The sequence below is a fragment of the Schistocerca piceifrons genome, chromosome 1, assembly GCF_021461385.2.
Source record: "Schistocerca piceifrons isolate TAMUIC-IGC-003096 chromosome 1, iqSchPice1.1, whole genome shotgun sequence".
NCBI lineage: Eukaryota > Metazoa > Arthropoda > Insecta > Orthoptera > Acrididae > Schistocerca > Schistocerca piceifrons.
In genome coordinates this window covers 857,827,088-857,847,302 of record NC_060138.1, presented here as the reverse complement: position 1 = coordinate 857,847,302, position 20,215 = coordinate 857,827,088, and the positions used below count along the sequence as shown (strand labels likewise).

Genomic DNA, 20,215 nt, shown 5'->3' with positions numbered 1-20,215 from the left:
GTTATGAATCCGAGGAGTTTTGTGGCCATGGGAATACGTTAAACTCTTCCTGATGCTCATCGAACCACGCACGTACTCTATGAGCTTATGACGCGTTGCATCGTCCTACTGGTAGACGCCATCATGCCGAGGAAGAACGAACTGCATGTATGGGTGGACATGATCCCAAAGGATAGATGCATACTTGTGTTGATACATTGTGCTTCCAGAATGACGAGACCACCCAGGGAATGCCACGAAAACATTCCTCTGACTATAACGCTCCCTCAGCCGGTATGGACTGTTCCGACGAATGTTGCAGGGTATTTCCTTTCAGATGTTCCACGTCGCATATCCCAACGACCGTCTTCCCGATGAAGTGTTTCATCTGATAATGCCACCTGTCGGCACTCAGTGGACGTCGAGTCGCGGTGCTGGTATGCAAATTCCAGCCTTCGTCGCTGGTGAACAGCAGTCAGAATGGATGCACGAACGAGGCGCCTGCTGCAGAGGCCCATACCCAGCAACGTTCGCTGAACGGTCGTTGAGCAGACTCTGTTCGTAGCCTACTGGTTCACGTGGTCGGCCAGTTGTGCAATAGTAGCACGTGTACACATATGTGTTGTACACCTCTGCGCAACTGTCGTTCATCTCTGTCATCTGTTGCCAGTGGTGCACCACAGTTGCCTCCATGTCGGTTTTGGGTAGCGCCATTTTGCCATGCACGGAATAATTTAACCACGGCGACGGGAGAACTGTTTACAGACATAGCTGTTTCGGAAATGCTTTCACAAAAATGGCTCTGAGTACTATGGGACTCAACTTCTGAGGTCATTAGTCCCCTAGAACTTAGAACTAGTTAAACCTAACTGACCTAAGGGCATCACACACATCCATGCCCGAGGCAGTGTTCGAAGCTGCGACCGTAGCGGTCTCGCGGTTCCAGATTGCAGCGCCTACAACCGCACGGCCATTTCGGCCGGCGAAATGCTTTCACCCTAGAGGCCCGGAAGCCAATGATCATTTGTAAGTGGGCTGCTTTTGTGTTAGCAGCGCTGTGTAGCTCTTTGCATTGGATACCTGAATGCACTTTCTTTGTAAGAAACTCTGTGGCTGGTCGGACTCGTTGTTGGAAGTTAATCGCCAGTAGTATTGGGCAGTTGGAAATTAGTCGCCAGGAATGATGGAAGTACTGTTGGGCAGTTGGAGGTGAACAGCCAGTAGTGGTGGATGTTAAATGTGAGAAGTTAGCATTGATGGAGGGTAGAGGTTCGAAGTGTTGGTGTAGGCTAACGATCTGGAAGCATCCGACTTGGAGACTGAAAATTATTCATCATTATATATCTTTGTACTGGATGTCAATGACGATTTAGATTCGTGTCTGAACTGGATGTCACATTATTAAGGTAAAAAATACATTATTTGGTTTGCAACAAAATCTTTCCTTTGCTAACCACATGCCTATTAGTAGTTAGTGGCTTTAGTAGTTAGAATATTTTATTTAGCTGGCAGTATTGACGCTCGCTGTATTGCAGTAGTTCGCGTAATGACGATTTTTGTGAGATAAGTGCTTAATGAAAGTATAGGTTATTGTTAAGATTTCTTTTTAGTCAGGGTCATTCTTTTGAATTAATTATTTGAAGTCAGGTTGTAATTTTTTTGAGCAGTCAGATTGCGTTGCGCTAGAATATTGTGGGTCAGTGTTGACATAATAAAAAAAGGTAAAGAGAAAGTAGGTTCACTTGCATTAAATTTCACTCAGCGGTTTAAGTAAAATATTTTAATAAAGAAGTTTCACAGCCGGCCGCAGTGACCGAGCGGTTCTAGGCGCTTCAGCCCGGAACCGTACGACTGCTACGGTCGCAGGTTCGAATCCTGCCTCGGGCATGGATGTGTGTGATGTCCTTAGGTTATTTAGGTTTAAGTAGTTCTAAGTTCTAGGGGGCTTATCACCTCAGATGTTAAGTCCCGTAGTGCTCAGAGCCATTCAAACCATTCGAAGTTTCACATGCCCTTTTAGATGTCAAATAGTTCGCTCCGTTTCCGCATTATAATAACGATTGCACAGTTTTCCGCATTCCCCCAACACTCTGTACACATCCTCCACTGCTAGTGCTACCACCTGCCGTCAGTGATTATTATACGTTGACGTCGAACATATGCGCCGTTCACAGTAACGTGAGTGGACCGTGTAATACAGTTCATCCTATCATGATGTTTTGAGGGTATGACCTCGGTGGTCTTGTAATTTTAATGTCCAGCAGTGTATTTTCCTTGCTATTGTAGCGCAGTACTGCACCATTTGTGCTAAGAAAACGACCTGTAGCCAGTTGTACGTCACTGTTCGTTGTTTGGTTCATTAAAGCAAGAGCTGTAGATGTTTCATCTTCTGGAAGTAATATTTGCACACAGTGATTTGCATAGAAGCGTGGAAGCAGAGAGAACAGTTCTAAGGGTAGTCTTTCAGTGTCGCGCCAACACTCGAGAGTAAGCAATATTTACACTCAGCGCTTTGCATAAAAAATGCTTCGGAGGCGGAAAGCACTCAACTGCTGCTGGCTTTTCGGTGTTGCGCTAACACTCGAGGACGAGTTGGATGGAAACGTGCGAACGAGAAGCCTCCATTACCGTCGGTTTGCTGCAGAATCCTTGAATATATTCTCAGTTCGAATATAATATCAGCATGGTTTTAGAAAGAATCGCTAGTGAGAAAATCAGCTTGCCCTTTTCTCACATAGTATACAGCGAACTTTGGATGAAGGACAACAGGCAATTCTATATTTCTAGATTTCCGGAAAGAATTTGACACGGTGCCCAATTGCAGGCTCTTAATGAAGGTATATAAAATAAGTTCACAGATATGTGAGTGGCCCGATAACTTCTTAAGTAATATAACTCAGTATGCTGTCATAGACGGCGAATGTTCATCAGAGACAAGGGTATTGTCAGAGCACCTCAGGGAAGTGTGATAGGACCGATATTGCTCTCTAAATGCATAAATGATTTGGCGGACAGCGTGGGCAGCAATTCACTGTTGCTTGCTGATGATGCTGTGGTGTCCTGTAAGATTCTGGTCATACATAAAGCAAGCCAGTGACAAGACGCAATCAGTACCTTCACTGCACGATAACAACGGTGAAGTCACAATTGACAGTGCCACTAAAGCAGAGTTATTAAACATAGTTTTCCGAAACTCCTTCACCAAAGAAGCCGAAGTAAGTATTCCTGAATTTCAGTCAAGAACAACTGCCAAGATTAGAAACATAGAAGTAGACATCCTCGGTGTAACAATGCAGCTTAAATCACTTAATAAAGGGAAGGCCTCCGGTCCAGATTGTATACCAGTCAGGTTCCTCTCAGAGTATGCTGATAAAATAGCTCCATATTTAGCAATTATTTACAACCACTCGCTCACAGAAAGATCCGTAACTAAAGAATGGAAAATTGCTCAAGTCACACCAATACCCAAAAAGGGAAGTAGGAGTAATCCGCTGAATTACAGGCTTATATCACTAACGTCGATTTGCAGTAGGGTTTTGGAACACATACTGCATTCGAACATTATAAAGTAGCTCGAAGAAAACGATTTATTGACACATAGTCAGCACGGTTTCAGAAAATATCGTTCTTGTGAAACACAACTAGCTTTTTATACTCATGGAGTAATAAGTGCTATCGACAGGGTATGTCAAATTGATTCCATATTTTTAGATTTCCAGAAGGCTTTCGACACTGTTCCTCACAAGTGTCTTATAACTTAACTGCGTGCCTACGGAGTATCGCCTCAGCTGTGCGACTGGATTCGTGATTTCCTGTCAGAAAGGTCACACTTCGTGGTAACAGACGGAAAGTCATCGAGTAAAACGGAAGTAATATCCGGCGTTCCCCAAGGAAGAGTTATAGGCCCTCTATTGCTCCTGATCTATATTAACGACATAGGAGACAATCTGAGTAGCCGTCTTAGATTGTTGCAGATGATGCTGTCATTTACCGTCTTGTAAAGTCGTCAGATGATCAAAACGACTTGCAAAATGATTTAGATAAGATATATGTATGGTGCGAAAAGTGGCAATTGACCCTGAATAAAGAAAAGTGTGAAATTATTCACAAGAGTACTAAAAGAAATCAGCTAAATTTCGATTACGTGATAAGTCACAAAAATCTGAAGGCTGTAAATTCAGCTAAATAATTAGGGATTACAATTACAAATAACCTAAATTGGAATGATCACATAGATAATACTGTGGGCAGAGCAAACCAAAGACTGCGATTCATTGCTGTGCGGTGTGGGATCCGCACCAGGTGGGACTGACGGATGACATCGAAAAAGTACAAAGAAGGGCAGCTCGTTTTGTATTATTGCGAAATAGGGGCGATAGTGTCACAGACATGATACGTGAATTGGAGTAGCAATCACTAAAACGAACGAGTTTTTCGTTGCGACGAGATCTTCTCATGAAATTTGAATCACCAGTTTTCTCCTCCGATTGCGAAAACATTCTGTTGCCTCCCACCTACATAGGGAGAAATGATCATCACGATCAAATAAGAGAAATCAGGGCTCTCACAGAAAAATTTAAGTGCTCGTTTTTCCCGCTTGCCTTTCGAGAGTGGAACGGTAGAGAGACAGCTTGAAGGTGGTTCATTGAGCCCTCTGCCAGGTACTTTATTGTGAATAGCAGAGTAATCACGTAGATGTAGATGTAGAAGGTGTCGGAGTTGAGTGACCGTAGGAAGATAGATGACTTAGGCAAAATTTCTCGTTGGCGTGATAAATGGCAGATTAAATACGGAAAGATGTAAGCTAATGCGGATGCGTAGGAAGAACAAAGCTATAATGTTCGGTTACAGTATTACTAGTGTCATGCTATACATAGTAAAGTTGTTTAGATATCTGGCCGAAACATTACAAAGCGATATGAAATGGTACGAGCATGTGAGAACTGTGGTACGGAAGGCGAATGGTCGACTCCGGTGTATTGGGAGAATTTTAGGGCGCTGATGCGACCTATTCTTGATTACCGCTCGACTGTTTGGAATCTGTATCAGATTCAGGGACGGGCTGTGAGATTTGTTACCGGTAGGTTCGAACAACATGTGAGCGCTACGGAGATGCGAGTGGAACAGAGTAGGAAATGACTAATAGTGGTACAGGGTTCCCTCTGCCACGCACTGTGCGGTAGCTTGCGTAGTATCTTTGTAGATGCAGATAAACGGTACTCGTGGGCCGCCGCTCTAGTGGTTCTCTGTTGTCCGCTGGACTCACTCGGCCGTCACAATCTCCAGATTACGCCGAGGAAACGTGACGACATGGACGTACATGGCTCCTTCACTAGGCAGTGCTGCAATTACCCTGCATTCGAACTGTATATCATGTTTATAGTACTCGTAAAGCCGACGGGCTTCAGTGACTTCCAATGAAGCATTTATAGCTCACCACACTTCTGACTTTAAAAGCGGCCGTTCAGAGCTCGAAACGGACGGTCACACAGAGACTCGTCTTGGCTTTGTGTTGCCACCCTTCTGATTGTCTTGTCTTACGCTGCCGGAAAAAGAAATGTGTGCAGCCTTTTAAAGGTATACAATTCACTCAAGATTTATTGTTGCAACAGTGCATACGGAGTATATGAAATTATTACATTTACGGATGTTCAAAATGTTCAAACGTGTGAGAGTTCTTAAGGGACCAAACTGCTGAGGTCATCGGCCCCTAGACTTACACACTACTTAAACTAACTTAGCCTAACGTATCCTGAGAACAACACACGCACACCCATGCCCGAGGGAGGACTCGAACCTCCTGCGGGAGGGGTCGCGCAGTCAGTGACATAGTGACATGGTGCCTCAAACCGCGCGGCCACTCCGCGCGGCCATTTACAGATCAATAGCACCAGTGGTTCTAAGATACCTAGTATCTACCCATGCTGAAACACCCATATGTTTGTGGTGTAGTCTCCACGGTCGGCACTGTTGGCGCTGGTATTCAGTCGATCTTATAGGTGGCGAATACTGTACTGGGATACGTTATGCCAAATCTGCTCGACCTGTTGGCCTGTTCTGTACTTGTTGATTGCCGAGTCGCGTGAGTCACTTCTCGTTCCGTCATATCTCACACATTCTCTACTGGATGTCGTGCTGGCCAGGGAAGTTGCTGCACGTTTAGCAGAGCACGCTGAGCTTCATGATCAGTGTGTGGGCGACCGTTATCCTGTTGGAACAACACATCATGTTCCTGTTGCAAAACGCTTAAAAAATGGGTCTTCAATATTCTACGTACCAAGCACTGATTAGCGTCCGCTCCAGAAACATCAAAGGTGAACGAGAGTTTAGCTTAGCGCTTCCCAGACTATAAGGCCTGGGGTGGGACCAGTGTATCATGAGACACTGCTTACCAGGTCCAAGTCGTACGCGCAAACAACCGTCACTTGCATGCATTGTTGGCGACCACAGCGCGCGCTCCAATCCATCTTCCAAGTGATCCTCTGGCAGTATAGTGGCGGGCGTCTGGGCTGCGTGGACGTCCAGAACCTCGTTTACGGGTCTGAGCATGTTCAAGTGATCATTATACCAGCATCTTTGGACAACTGACGCAGCACGTCTAACTTGTATTGCAGTTCCCCGAAAGTAGCATCCTGCCACTCGGAAGGCCCCATGTGACTCTTTTTCAAACTCACCCAGTTGGCTGTAGGAAGCGCGAGAGCGCCCCCGTGACATGGTTGTTGCTTGCCTCAAACGTTTGCATCACACCGTGCCTTCTGGCTGTATTCCCTATTAAAGGATAGACACAGATGACGTTCTGGTAGCTATGCCACTGCGCTGTCTGTTGGCGAACGACGTTGAACCATTATCACTACATCTACACTCCTGGAAATGGAAAAAAGAACACATTGACACCGGTGTGTCAGACCCACCATACTTGCTCCGGACACTGCAAGAGGGCTGTACAAGCAATGATCACACGCACGGCACAGCGGACACACCAGGAACCGCGGTGTTGGCCGTCGAATGGCGCTAGCTGCGCAGCATTTGTGCACCGCCGCCGTCAGTGTCAGCCAGTTTGCCGTGGCATACGGAGCTCCATCGCAGTCTTTAACACTGGTAGCATGCCGCGACAGCGTGGACGTGAACCGTATGTGCAGTTGACGGACTTTGAGCGAGGGCGTATAGTGGGCATGCGGGAGGTTGGGTGGACGTACCGCCGAATTGCTCAACACGTGGGGCGTGAGGTCTCCACAGTACATCGATGTGTCGCCAGTGGTCGGCGGAAGGTGCACGTCCCCGTCGACCTGGGACCGGACCGCAGCGACGCACGGATGCACGCCAAGACCGTAGGATCCTACGCAGTGCCGTAGGGGACCGCACCGCCACTTCCCAGCAAATTAGGGACACTGTTGCTCCTGGGGTATCGGCGAGGACCATTCGCAACCGTCTCCATGAAGCTGGGCTACGGTCCCGCACACCGTTAGGCCGTCTTCTGCTGACGCCCCAACATCGTGCAGCCCGCCTCCAGTGGTGTCGCGACAGGCGTGAATGGAGGGACGAATGGAGACGTGTCGTCTTCAGCGATGAGAGTCGCTTCTGCCTTGGTGCCAATGATGGTCGTATGCGTGTTTGGCGCCGTGCAGGTGAGCGCCACAATCAGGACTGCATACGACCGAGGCACACAGGGCCAACACCCGGCATCATCGTGTGGGGAGCGATCTCCTACACTGGCCGTACACCACTGGTGATCGTCGAGGGGACACTGAATAGTGCACGGTACATCCAAACCGTCATCGAACCCATCGTTCTACCATTCCTAGACCGGCAAGGGAACTTGCTGTTCCAACAGGACAATGCACGTCCGCATGTACCCCGTGCCATCCAACGTGCTCTAGAAGGTGTAAATCAACTACCCTGGCCAGCAAGATCTCCGGATCTGTCCCCCATTGAGCATGTGGGGGCTGGATGAAGCGTCGTCTCACGCGGTCTGCACGTCCAGCACGAACGCTGGTCCAACTGAGGCGCCAGGTGGAAATGGCATGGCAAGCCGTTCCACAGGACTACATTCAGCATCTCTACGATCGTCTCCATGGGAGAATAGCAGCCTGCATTGCTGCGAAAGGTGGATATACACTGTACTAGTGCCGACATTGTGCATGCTCTGTTGCCTGTGTCTATGTGCCTGTGGTTCTGTCAGTGTGATCATGTGATGTATCTGACCCCAGGAATGTGTCAATAAAGTTTCCCCTTCCTGGGACAATGAATTCACGGTGTTCTTATTTCAATTTCCAGGAGTGTAGTATCACTCATTTGGCATATGCTGTCACCGGAATAAAATTTAAAAAAAAAGGCTCTAAGAACTATGGGACTTAATATCTGAGGTCATCAGTCTCCTAGAACTTAGAACTACTTAAACCTAACTAACCTAAGGACATCACAAACATCCATGCTCGAGGCAGGATTCGAACCTGCGACCGTAGCAGCAGCGCGATTCTGGACTGAAGCACCTAGAACCGCTCGGCCACAGCGGCCTGCGGATCAAAATCGATGTCGTCTTTCCCGGTGTACTAATTTTTTTCCGGAAGTGTATTTCATATAACTTTTTTTTGTTTTGGTGGCTCCAGCAAAGTATCAAAATTTTCGTATAAAGTGCGAATTGAGACGATATTTGCGTAAAATTAAGGGGATCTGGAATAGCACGGTAGCAGCACACATTAGCCTAGGACGATACTCGCACAGTTATTGCTCTGATTAAGGGTTTGAAGAGAGTAAATAGATAAGGTAATCAGCCTGTTATTTATTCCTCCAGCGTAGAATCTGTGTATCATTTCTGTCTGCGTTTAGAGTTTCCTATGTGGAAGTGCGAGAACGTGTTAAAAAAATTCGCGTAGCGTGTAAATGAGGCGGAACGTGAGTACCAAGCTGGTGTTTACCTAGTGGTATGTGGGAAACCTCCTAAGAGTCGTATCTAGGCTGTCCGGCTCACCAGACCTCGGCGAAGTGGATTCCAACCGGTCAGGTACGACTCCCTGACTCCCGGAAGCGGCGCGTTAACACGCCCGGGTATCCAAACAGATTACTGCCCGTCTTCTGAATCGGAAAATCTTACAGAACACATTGGTCGTTGGTAATCCGAAGGCATATGATTGATCCGTTATCTGGCTCCATCACAATACCAGACTGTGATTCACCAACATCCCAAAAATAGGCTCCCCTAAATACGGACAGAATATTCCGTTCATGTCTTACCCAATTACAGAACATTCACCTGATAGAATTTCGTCGTTACATATTCTTTCTGCCACCGAGTCTGTACAACGAACTCGCAGTGTGGACTCTAACACTCTACTAAGACAAGCGATATTGGAAAGACTGTAGATTTGAGTACAAGATTTTCTTTGGGCATAATGGGTCTGTGCTCTCATTTCGAAACGCGAGACAGACGAATGCAGCGAAGTTGGCGCTGCGTGCTTAATAGCTTTCATCTGGCTCAGATTTCCGAGAAGAAATAGGATGCGCGCGAGCAGGACCGAACAACGAACTGCGTTTCTCCGAAGCTCCATCATGGGACACCACCAGCAGCCAAGTACGGCCTTCGCCAAGCGTCAGTCTCCGTAGGCCAAAGAGACGCGGCGTTAACGTGCCACTGTATGGGCAGCACTTTTCAGATACAGTGGCTTTCTGGTTTGACAGAGGTTAAATTCTGGAGTAAAAAATATGTGTGTGTGTGTAAAGCACACGAAGAGACGCAATGTAACTGGTCTGCTTTTAACGTGACAACCGATCAGGGGAACGAGAGGACATATTCTAAGAGTACATTTACGTTTTGGGAAACCTATTAAAAGTGATAGGTTAACAATTTCTCAATCGTTTCATTACATTAGCAAAGCGTCTTGGAGGAGAAACAAATTATCGGAGTTCTATTGCAAATAACAGCATCTGCTTTGTCGTGGCCGCTTGAGTGGGCAACTCTCAAAAATGGCTCTGAGCACTATGGGACTTAACATCTATGGTCATGAGTCCCCTAGAACTTAGAACTACTTAAACCTATCTAACCTAAGGATAGCACACAACACCCAGTCATCACGAGGCAGAGAAAATCCCTGACCCCACCGGGAATCGAACCCGGGAACCCTGGGCAACACAGTCTTTGAGAATACGTGAAAAGGCTAGTCTAGCTAACACTTGCTCTTACGTTGGCAGGTAAATCGTCTCAGTTGCCTCATTAATTTCACAGATTTTTGAAACTAACTTTTCTCTCTTATTAATATTGTGATGATCACTTGACTCCTGTCAAGACCGAACTGCGTTCCATTTGAGGATATGGTTCTGGTATTACTGTATCAGTAAAACGTACCGCACTTATTTTTCTTTTCATGTTGAAATGATTTGAGAAACTTTGTGACTGTGAATGTGCAAGGGATAAACTGATTTCGGACCACCGCCGGTAGCGAGCTAGTCCATAAATCAAAATCTTTCGCGCAAAATAATAGAACTGATGGTTGACTGTTAGTTGTTTCCCACACGTTTGAATTGAGATGTTGATAAATTCCATGAAGAGTTTAAGTTTGTCCCTGGTGTTGCCATACCTTTAGACACATGTATACAAATGTGCCTGTCATGTTCCATGTACAACTATTTTTTTTTCTTTTTTGATTGTGCAGAAGACATTTTCTGCCGAAACTGCGCCTACCGAACCAATCCCGACGTCCAATGTACTTTTACTGTTTCATTTCTTGTCAGATGTTCTCTGAGCGTTCAGAACACATCTGAAGTACAAGTTGCAAAGTTATGATTTATGAAGTTTTACTGAGTCCGGTGTCCGCCCCCGGTAGCTGAGTGGTCATCGCAACAGAATGTCAATGCTAAGGGTCCGGGTTCGATTCCGGCTGGGTCGGAGATTTTCTCAGCTCAGGGACTGGGTGTTGTGTTGTCCTAATCATCATCATTTCATCCCCATCGACGCGCAAGTCACCGAAGTGGCGTCAAATCGAAAGACTTGCACCCGGCGAACGGTCTACTGGATGGAAGGCCCTAATCACACGTCATTAATTAATTAATTAACTGAGTCCGGGTCGAACATATGGCACTGAAACCTGGACACTAACGAAATTCGATGAAAGTATACTTAGCGTATTTGAAGGAAAGATCTTAAGGCAAATTCTTGAGACAGTAGAAGAAAATAGTATCTGGAGAAGAAGATTCAACCATGAATGGTACAATCTATATAATGAACCACACGTCAGTTGCATAAAGATTAGAAAGCTGGAATGAGTATGACATATGCCGGAAGCCAACGACAAAATGATTAAGAAGATATTCAAGATTTGGAACACCAAAGATGTAGTTGTGTAGTACTGAAACGAAGGCTTCAGAGAGGACACAAGAAGAACTAGAATTCATAATTGAAGAAATACGGCAATAAATAGGAAAGAATGGAGTAATCGCCAAAAAAAGGCCAACGCTCACAAAGGGCTTCCCTGCCACTGGTGATAATATGATATGAATTTTTTGTTTGATCTGCAGGAAGTTGTTACATTGAATTTTTCTCATATAAATGTGCTATTATGGCGAAAAAAACCGCTATTGGTGGTTGTATTTTGTACACTACTTCATGCAACTGATTTTCCGTAGCGTGAGCAGGAAGAGCTTCCGGAACAAAACAACCATCGTCTAAACCATTTACGAATAACAGAGAACTTACAGATGCTTGACTTCCGCGGGAAGCCTGTGTAATTATTCTGCAAGGTAAGTAATTTAATATTATAAGCTGGATTGCCTTATGGATTTCTGCGACGGAGTAGCGTATTTTTATCAAAAAGTCGGCGTCTCTTAAATGAGGACTAGGTTATCATCCCGTCAGTGCCTGCCACGTGCGGTAAGTCATCAGGAACATAAAAAGCGTCGTCTGCTTTCAATGCGGAGCTGATGGCGCTTTTCTGTACTCTGAGGATTGATAACTCAGAGCACCCACTTATTACTGAAGTCCATCTCCGACGAAGGGCAACTGTTATCGATACGGGGGAGAGTCTGCGATTTTGGTTTTGTTCATCAGTCTGATTACTGGTTTGATGTGGGCCGACACGACATTATTTCGTGTGCCAAGCCCTTCATCTCAGAATAACATCTACATCCGATGAACCTAGTTTATTTGTTGGATATATCATAGTGTCTATGGTTGCAGGTTTTGTACCATTATCATCATCGAGATAAACAGTCTTTCATGGATCTGGCTCTTCGATTTCTTCCGCCCACCATCCATCTTTACCTCAGTGTTTCTGGGACATATATTGCGATTTCCTGTTTTATCAAGGCGTGTGCATCTCAATAGTGCCTTGAGAAACTTCATTATGTAGCTTGTATATCGCTGTGGTCCTTTTGTCTTAATGCCCACGTTTCACTACTACACAACTGGCCATTAAAATTGCTACACCACGATGATGACGTGCTACGAAATTTAACCGACAGTAAGACGATGCTGTCATATGCAAATTGTTAGCTTTTCAGAGCATTAACACAAAGTTGGCGTAAGTGGCGACACCTACAACGTGCTGACATGAGGAATGTTTCCAACCGATTTCTCATACACAAACAGCAGTTGACCGGCGTTGCCTGGTGAAACGTTGTTGTGATGCCTCGTGTAAGGAGGAGAAATGCGTACCATCACGTTTCCGACCTTGATAAAGGTCGGATTGTAGCCTATCGCGATTGCGGTTTATCGTATCGCTACATTGCTGCTCGCATTGGTCGAGATCCAATGACCGTTAGCAGAATATGGAATCGGTGGGTTCAGGAGGGTAATACGGAACGCCGTGCTGGATACCAACGGCATCGTATCACTAGCAGTCGAGATGACAGGCATCTTATCCGCATGGCTGTAACGGATCGTGCAGCCACGACTCGATCCCTGACTCAACAAATGGGGACGTTTGCAAGACAACAACCATCTGCACGAACAGTTCGACGACGTTTGCAGTAGCATGGACTATCAGCTCGGACACCATGGCTGCGGTTACCCTTGACGCTGCATCGCAGACAGGAACGCCTGCGATGGTGTACTCAACGACGAACCTATGTGCACGAGTGGCAAAACGTCATTTTTTCGGATGAATCCAGGATCTGTTTACATCATCATGATGGTCGCATCCGTCTTTGGCGACATCGCGGTGAACGCACATTGGAAGCGTGTATTCGCATCGCCATCCTGGCGTATCACCCGGCGTGATGGTATGGGGTGTCATTGGTTACACGTCTCGGTCACCTCTTGTTCGCATTGACGGCACTTTGAACAGTGTACGTTACATTTCAGATGTGTTACGACTCGTGGCTTTACATTCGATCCCTGCGAAACCCTACATTTCAGCAGAATAATGCACGACCGCATGTTGCAGGTCCTGTACAGAAAATGTTCGACTGCTGCGCTGGCCAGCACATTCTCCAGATCTCTCACCAATTGAAAACGTCTGGTCAATGGTGGCCGAGCAACTGGGTCGTCACAATACGCCAGTCACTACTCTAGATGAACTGTGGTGTCGTGTTGAAGCTGCATGGGCAGCTGTACCTGTACACGCCATCCAAGCTCTGTTTGACTTAATGCCCAGGCGTATCAAGGCCGTTATTACGGCCAGAGGTGGTTGTTCTGGGTACTGATTTCTCAGGATCTATGCACCCAAACTGGGTGAAAATTTAATCACATGTCAGTTCTAGTATATTTGTCCAATGAATACCCGTTTATCATCTACATTTCTTCTTGGTATAGCAATTTTAATGACCAGAAGTGTATACAGAATAACCAGCACTGCTATGACCTTGTACATCTTCAGCTGTATTTCGATCAGCACTGCTTTCAGTGTTCTTCGAGTAGTTCCGCACATTGCCTGATGTCTTTCTAATTTATTATTTATGTGTATATCGTAATCATATGAGATGCAAAACCCTAAATAATTAAAATATTGAAACTATTCTAAAATTCTGTTGTTGATCTCTGCTCTTATTTGGTGTTTGCCATGGAATGCCATGGTTACTGATTTTCAAGTCGTAAGTTTATATTCTTTAAAATCTTATGTAGTAAATAAATAGTTTATTGAAGATTATTTTCAGTGTTTAGTATTATCACGAAGTCTTAAGCATATGCTAATACAAATAATGGGGTCCTGCCTAACTCAGTTCAAGACGGTGCTTGATCCTTCCATCTGTGTAGGATATCATTTGTGTGAAAGCTAAACCTGTGGAAGTGTGGGTCATAATACTCACTCTTCATGTCTGATTACTAACTATAGTTCTCCCACTGTAATTAGATAAATTAAGTCTGAAGCAGGCACTGGTGTATAAACTTTTTACAGACATTATTATATGTTGATGGTAGTCCCGTTTCCTCTAATACTCCGAAGTCCTCGCTTTTATGCCTTATCGAAGGCCATAAGTGCACTTATGGTTTCCGGGGGTTTTGATTCCCTTGCTGCTGGTGATTTGTGTGAGGGGTGAGGGAAAGATAGAAAGTGAATACGAAGAATCATGAATCGAATATAGTAGCCAATTTCACCGCTAATTTGTAAATCTCTACGCTTCGTAAATAAAATTATCATTTACTTTGTCTCACTAGCACCAATTTAATCTGAGGAATTAGATCACACCCTCTTCACGACCTCGGGAATCGCGATATATTACAGAAATACAGCGAAACGTTTGTAATAACACTGACTGTAATACTGTGTGTTCAGGTCGCACCCTAAGCAGCAACACGGATACCACGATCGTTTCAAGATTATATTAGGGCGATTAAAAAAGAAACGAGCACGATGCTGTAAAATGTAAACCACAGATGGGATGGTAATGCCGTTGCCTGCGGAAGAAGGCGTGGTATCTATAAGAACGCTGAAGTCCCAAACTAGCCGCTTAAGGAACACGCGCGAACACCCAGGTGACCACAAGTGAGCACGTGAAGGCGTCGACCGCCCACTGCACTCGACCGCGGAAGCAGTGCGAGGAACGGAAATTCGCCAGAGAATGGCGGAAGTGTACAAAGAGCACTGCATATCCGTTGAAAGGGTCAAGGCGTGGCACAAACGACTGAAAGGACGGATGTCGTTGGCCGATGAGGTTCGATATGGAATGCCACACCGCATTACTGATACGTTATTCAGCAGGTGGGTTCCTTCATTACTGAAGACCAGCGAGTTACGGTTTACCCCTGTGGTCGGGGTGAGCGTTGAAATTGCTGCGGATATGCTATGCACTCCGTACACTTTCACCATTCTGCCTCGAATTTCCGTTTCTCGCACTCATTACTCAGTAAGGAAACATTTTGCTCGTCTTCTGAAACCTTCATTTCTGTTTTCAGCACTACTGAGTGCAGTGGACGGTCGAGGTGTTCACGTGATCGCTCTGTCGTTACGGGCGTGTGCGCCCGTGTCCCTCTAGCAGCGAGGTCTGGGCCTCAACACTCTTTCGGGGTCCGCATCTTCTTCAGTAGGCAATGACATTACGACCCCTTCTACCGCTTTCGTTTTACAGACCACGGTTTATTCCTTTTTGAGTGGTTCTACTAAATTTCATAAATTTCACTTCACTGAAGCTGTGCTGCTCGATCCCAACCTAACAACAAATTCAGAAATCCTGATATATTCGAAAACGTACATGATAAACACAGCGACTCTCACTGACTACCATATACTATCACCTGATTGGCTACGACCAGCGATTACTAATTACCAACAGCTGCACACAACAGAAGATCCGCGGACATCACCGTAAGAGCGCTTTATACTGAGGTGACAATATTCATAGTCTCGAGATATGCACATATACAGATGGATTTAGCATCGCGTATACAAGCTGTAAAAGGGCAGTTCATTGGCGGAGCTGTCATTTGTACTCAGGTCACTCATGATGAAAATGCTTCCGGCGTCATTGCGGCCGCACGACGAGAATTAACCGATTTTGAACGCGGAGTAGTAGCTGGAACTAGAAGCATGGGACACTTCATTTCGGAAGTCGTTTGGGAATTCAAAATTCCGAGATCCGTAGTGCCAGGAGTGTGCCGAGAATACCACATTTCATGCATTACTTCTCATAACGGGCAAGGCCTTCACTTAGCGACTGAGAGCAGCGACGTTTGCGTAGTATTTTCAGTGGTTACAGACAAGCAACACCGTGCGAAATAGCCGAGTCGCGCGTGGTAGCCGAGCGGTCTTAGGTGCCTTGTCACGGCCCACGCGGCTGCCCCCGTCGGAGGTTCGAGTCCTTCCTCGTACATGGGTGTGTGTGTGTTGTCCTTAGCGTAAGTTAGTTTAAGTTAGATTAACTAGCTTAGGCACCGATGACCTCAGCAGTTTGGTCTCATAAGACCTTACCACAAAATTTTCAAATTTCCAAATAACCGCCGAAGTCAAACAGGGACGTACGATGAACTTATTCGTTAGGACAGTGCGGGGAAATCTGGCGTTAATGGGGTACGGTAGCAAATGTCCGGCGTGAGTGCCATTGCTACCAGCACGACATCGCCTGCACCGCCTCCTGTGGGCTGGTGACTATGTCGGTTGGACCCTAGACGACTGCAGAACCATAGTCTGGTCAGATGAGTCCCGATTTCAGTTGGTAAGAACTGATGCTACGTTCGAGGGTGGCTCACGTGCCATGAAGCCATGGACCCAAGCTGTCAAAAAGTCGCTCGTGCAAGCTGGTGGTGGCTCCACAATGCTGTGGGCCAGCAGAACCATTCATTGACTAGCAATATTTATGTTCGGCTACTTGGAGGCCATTTGCAGCCATTCGTGGAGGTCATGTTCCCAGTCAACGTCGGACTTTTAATGAATGACAATGCGCCTTGCTACCGAGCCACAACTGTTCGGAACTGATTTGAACATTCTGGACAGTTCGAGCGAATGATTTGACCACCCAAATCGCCCGACATAAATCCCATTCAATATTTATGGGATGCAATCGAGAGGTCTATTTGTGCACAAAATCCTGCACCGGTCACATTTTCGCAATTATGGAAGGCTACAGCGTATGCATGGCTCAATACTTCGGCAGAGATCTTCCAACGATTTGTTGAGTGCTTGCCACTTCTAGATGCATAAAATCCAACACCGGCAACATTTTCGCAATTATGAAAGGCTACAGGGGCAGCATGGCTCAATACTTCGGCAGGGAACTTCAAACTATTTGTTGAGTGCTTGCCACTTGTAGATGCATAAAATCCTGCACCGGCAACATTTTCGCAATTATGGAAGGCTACAGAGGCAGTATGGCTCAGTATTTCTGCAAGAACTTCCAACGACTTTTTGAGTCCTTGCCACGGCGAGATGCTGCACTACGCCGGGAAAAAGGAGGTCCAAAACGACATTAGGAGGTACCTCATTACTGTAGTCACCTCAGTGTGCGCTTGAGCAGCAAGATTTCTGGCTGGCGAGTGTGTCGCCCTGGGCGGTCCACGCACCGGCGGCACGCGTGCAGCGTGGGAGTGTGGGTGCGTGGGGGGAGTTAACAAACGGCGCTGGCCGGGGGGGGCCGGGGCGTGGCGCAGGGCAGGCGGCGGGCAGTTTCTCAGCCTCTCCCTCTTTTATTGGCGCGGGCCATTTCGCGCGGGGTCCGGCGATAGTTTGCAACCTCTGTGTATCCAGTTTAAATCCTGCACTTTTTCGTTCCACCCAACCTGTTTTACTGGAGCAGGACGTGTATAGCCCCGTACGTCAGTCGGCCACATTTTATGTATCGCAGAAAGCGCAACGTCGTTACTTTCGACTCTCTGGTTCCATTTTAAGAAGTAGGTGGAGCCACATTTGTCGCTGCCACGTGATACCAACTTAATCATCCCTTATTGCCTTGCTGCCAATGTCCGGGCAGAATATAAAATGAGGAAAAGAGATGTTTTTTGTAGAGAACCAGAGTCCTTAGCGGTCGAAATGGTGCCCCCGTTCGAATTTAATACCTTTGAGCTCCCGGAGGGTTCTTTCCGCAGAAGAGAAGCGTGTTCTCATTTAGCAGGAGCGAGCTGCGGGCGCGGACGAGGACTTCATTATGGAAGCTTGTCGCCATTCGCTCGGACGGCCGCGCCAGCCACCGGGCACGTGACCAGAATGTACAGTAGGGGTAAGCTCCGCAGGCACGGAGCTGGCCGCTCTGTCAACCTCGCCCCCAATGGACAAGGGGCACATTCTCATTCCTACGGGTTTTCGTCTTTTCTGTGAACCTTTACGAGCTTCTCCAGTAGAACCATGTTTTGGAAATCCCCCGTAACATCTCTAGTTCTTTAGAACTTGCCTAAACTGTAATTACGAAAGGCACAACCTGTGTCCACTGCATGGCAGTCTCGTGTGAAACGACCAAATCTCCATATCAACACTGGCACATTATGAGTAAATTTATCAATTCCTCTTGCTTCTCGAGGGTAGAAATCACAGGGAACAAGTCTACATAGCCCAAAAATGAAGAAATTTCAAAACGAGGTACTCTGAACACCTCAGAGCCCTAAGAAGTGATAGTACATACTCTACTTTTGCAGACCATATAATACGAGGAAACCACCACCCAAAAAACATGGAGACTGATCTTAAGATCCTCAGAGAAAGCAACAGTCTGTATCAAAAACTCACAATAGAGGAGAACTACCACAATCAAAAAGCATCAATAAAGGGAAAGAGAGTCCCGAATAAAATACAACACTGTGCAACAAAACACTGTTTGGAACACTCAATGAACTATACAAAGGTGACCCTCCCACAAAGAACATAACAGCAAAAAAAAAAAAGTTCTGTTTTCTTGGTTCCCTCCCCACCCCTTTTTCCATATCTCTCTCTCTCTCTCTCTCTCTCTCTCTCTCTCTCTCTCTCTCTCTCTCTCACACACACACACACACACACATTCAAAATCAGTGCCATAACAAACACAAGACCAACGATGCACAAGTGAGCAAAGACAATAACGTAATACCTCTCACTGAGGGTGTTGTCTGGAGTGTATGCTCACATCACATTTCGCCACATTTTGTGTAAGTGCATGTGAGGTGAAGTAGTGAGCGGAAATTTGTGAAAAACTGAGTGAAAACAATGTACTAAATAGCTGTTGGTTGAGACACCAACCAGGGACACCAAACAGGACGAAAAATGTAAGTATATAAACGTACATAACCTCCATCCTCGAAACAGCTCACCACTAACACGCAATAATTTTCTTCATGGCTATTTTGCAGATGACATGCCGTAAAAAAAAAAGCACTAAAATTGATGTATAATTATACAATTCAGTTAGCGATGTAATTTTAAGGCGAGTGTCTAAACGAAACGAAGCAAATTGCAATTATTGTATTTCTTAGGCCTTCAGCAGTTAAATTATTACAAATGAGATACTATATTTTACAGAAGTAAAAAAAAAATGACCCACAGAAGATGATACATTGGTATCAAAACATGTCTGGGTAAATATAAAAATAAACTAATTGTGTTTGCATATGGCTGATTTCCAAAACAACCGAGTTTTTAAATCGCAAACACGAAAGAACGAAAAGAGGAGCTGCAAACCTTAGTAAAATGAGTACTTCTGATGGTTAAAGAATTTTGGTATTTAGTCAGTTTCTCGTTGTAACTTGCGTATTATTACATTTGGAAGCAACGACCCACCGAAGATCCATGAAAAGGAGTCGTTATAATTAAATGTCAATTAATAAAAGTTCGGCAATTAAAGCCTTTAGAAGACTGTAACATATATTACGAGGACACTAAACACGGTTTCAGCATAGCGTAGTTGACTGAGGCGCCACTCCGGCATAGTAGCTCAGCGTGTTCGGCCAGAAGGTTAGCTGCCATCTGTAATAAAAAAACTGAGCGAACGGATCAACGACGAACTTGAATAGGTGTCATGGGACGTCCGCCCCGGACAAATACAACGAACATTAACGAAACATGTGATATCAGCAAAAAGAGGCGCCATAGTACAGAACTGTGAGTGGGTCGGTAGAGGGTTCGCATCTGGAGGTATGTTATATTCGCGTTTTCTAAAAGATTGTGTTAATAGAACTAATTTCTGTAACATTTGATGTTATGTAAATATAAATGCGCTCTCTATCAGGAGAGAGTTTGTTCGATTTAGTGGACTTTTATAAGTTTACTGACTGGACATTTGTCTTTCCTCGAGCGGTCTAAGGCGCTGCAGTCATGGACGGTGCGGCTGGTCCCGGCGGAGGTTCGAGTCCTCCCTCAGGCATGGGTGTGTGTGTGTGTGTGTGTGTGTGTGTGTGTGTGTTTGTCCTTAGGAT

The 20,215-nt window shown here is 45.8% G+C and overlaps 1 protein-coding gene across 2 annotated transcripts in view; it reads right to left on the bottom strand.

Moving 5' to 3' along the window:
* The window catches only part of LOC124715789 (matrix metalloproteinase-2-like), a 912,762-nt gene that overhangs the window by 811,345 nt on the left and 81,202 nt on the right, over nucleotides 1–20,215 (bottom strand). The gene's annotated exons all lie outside the window — the stretch shown is intronic.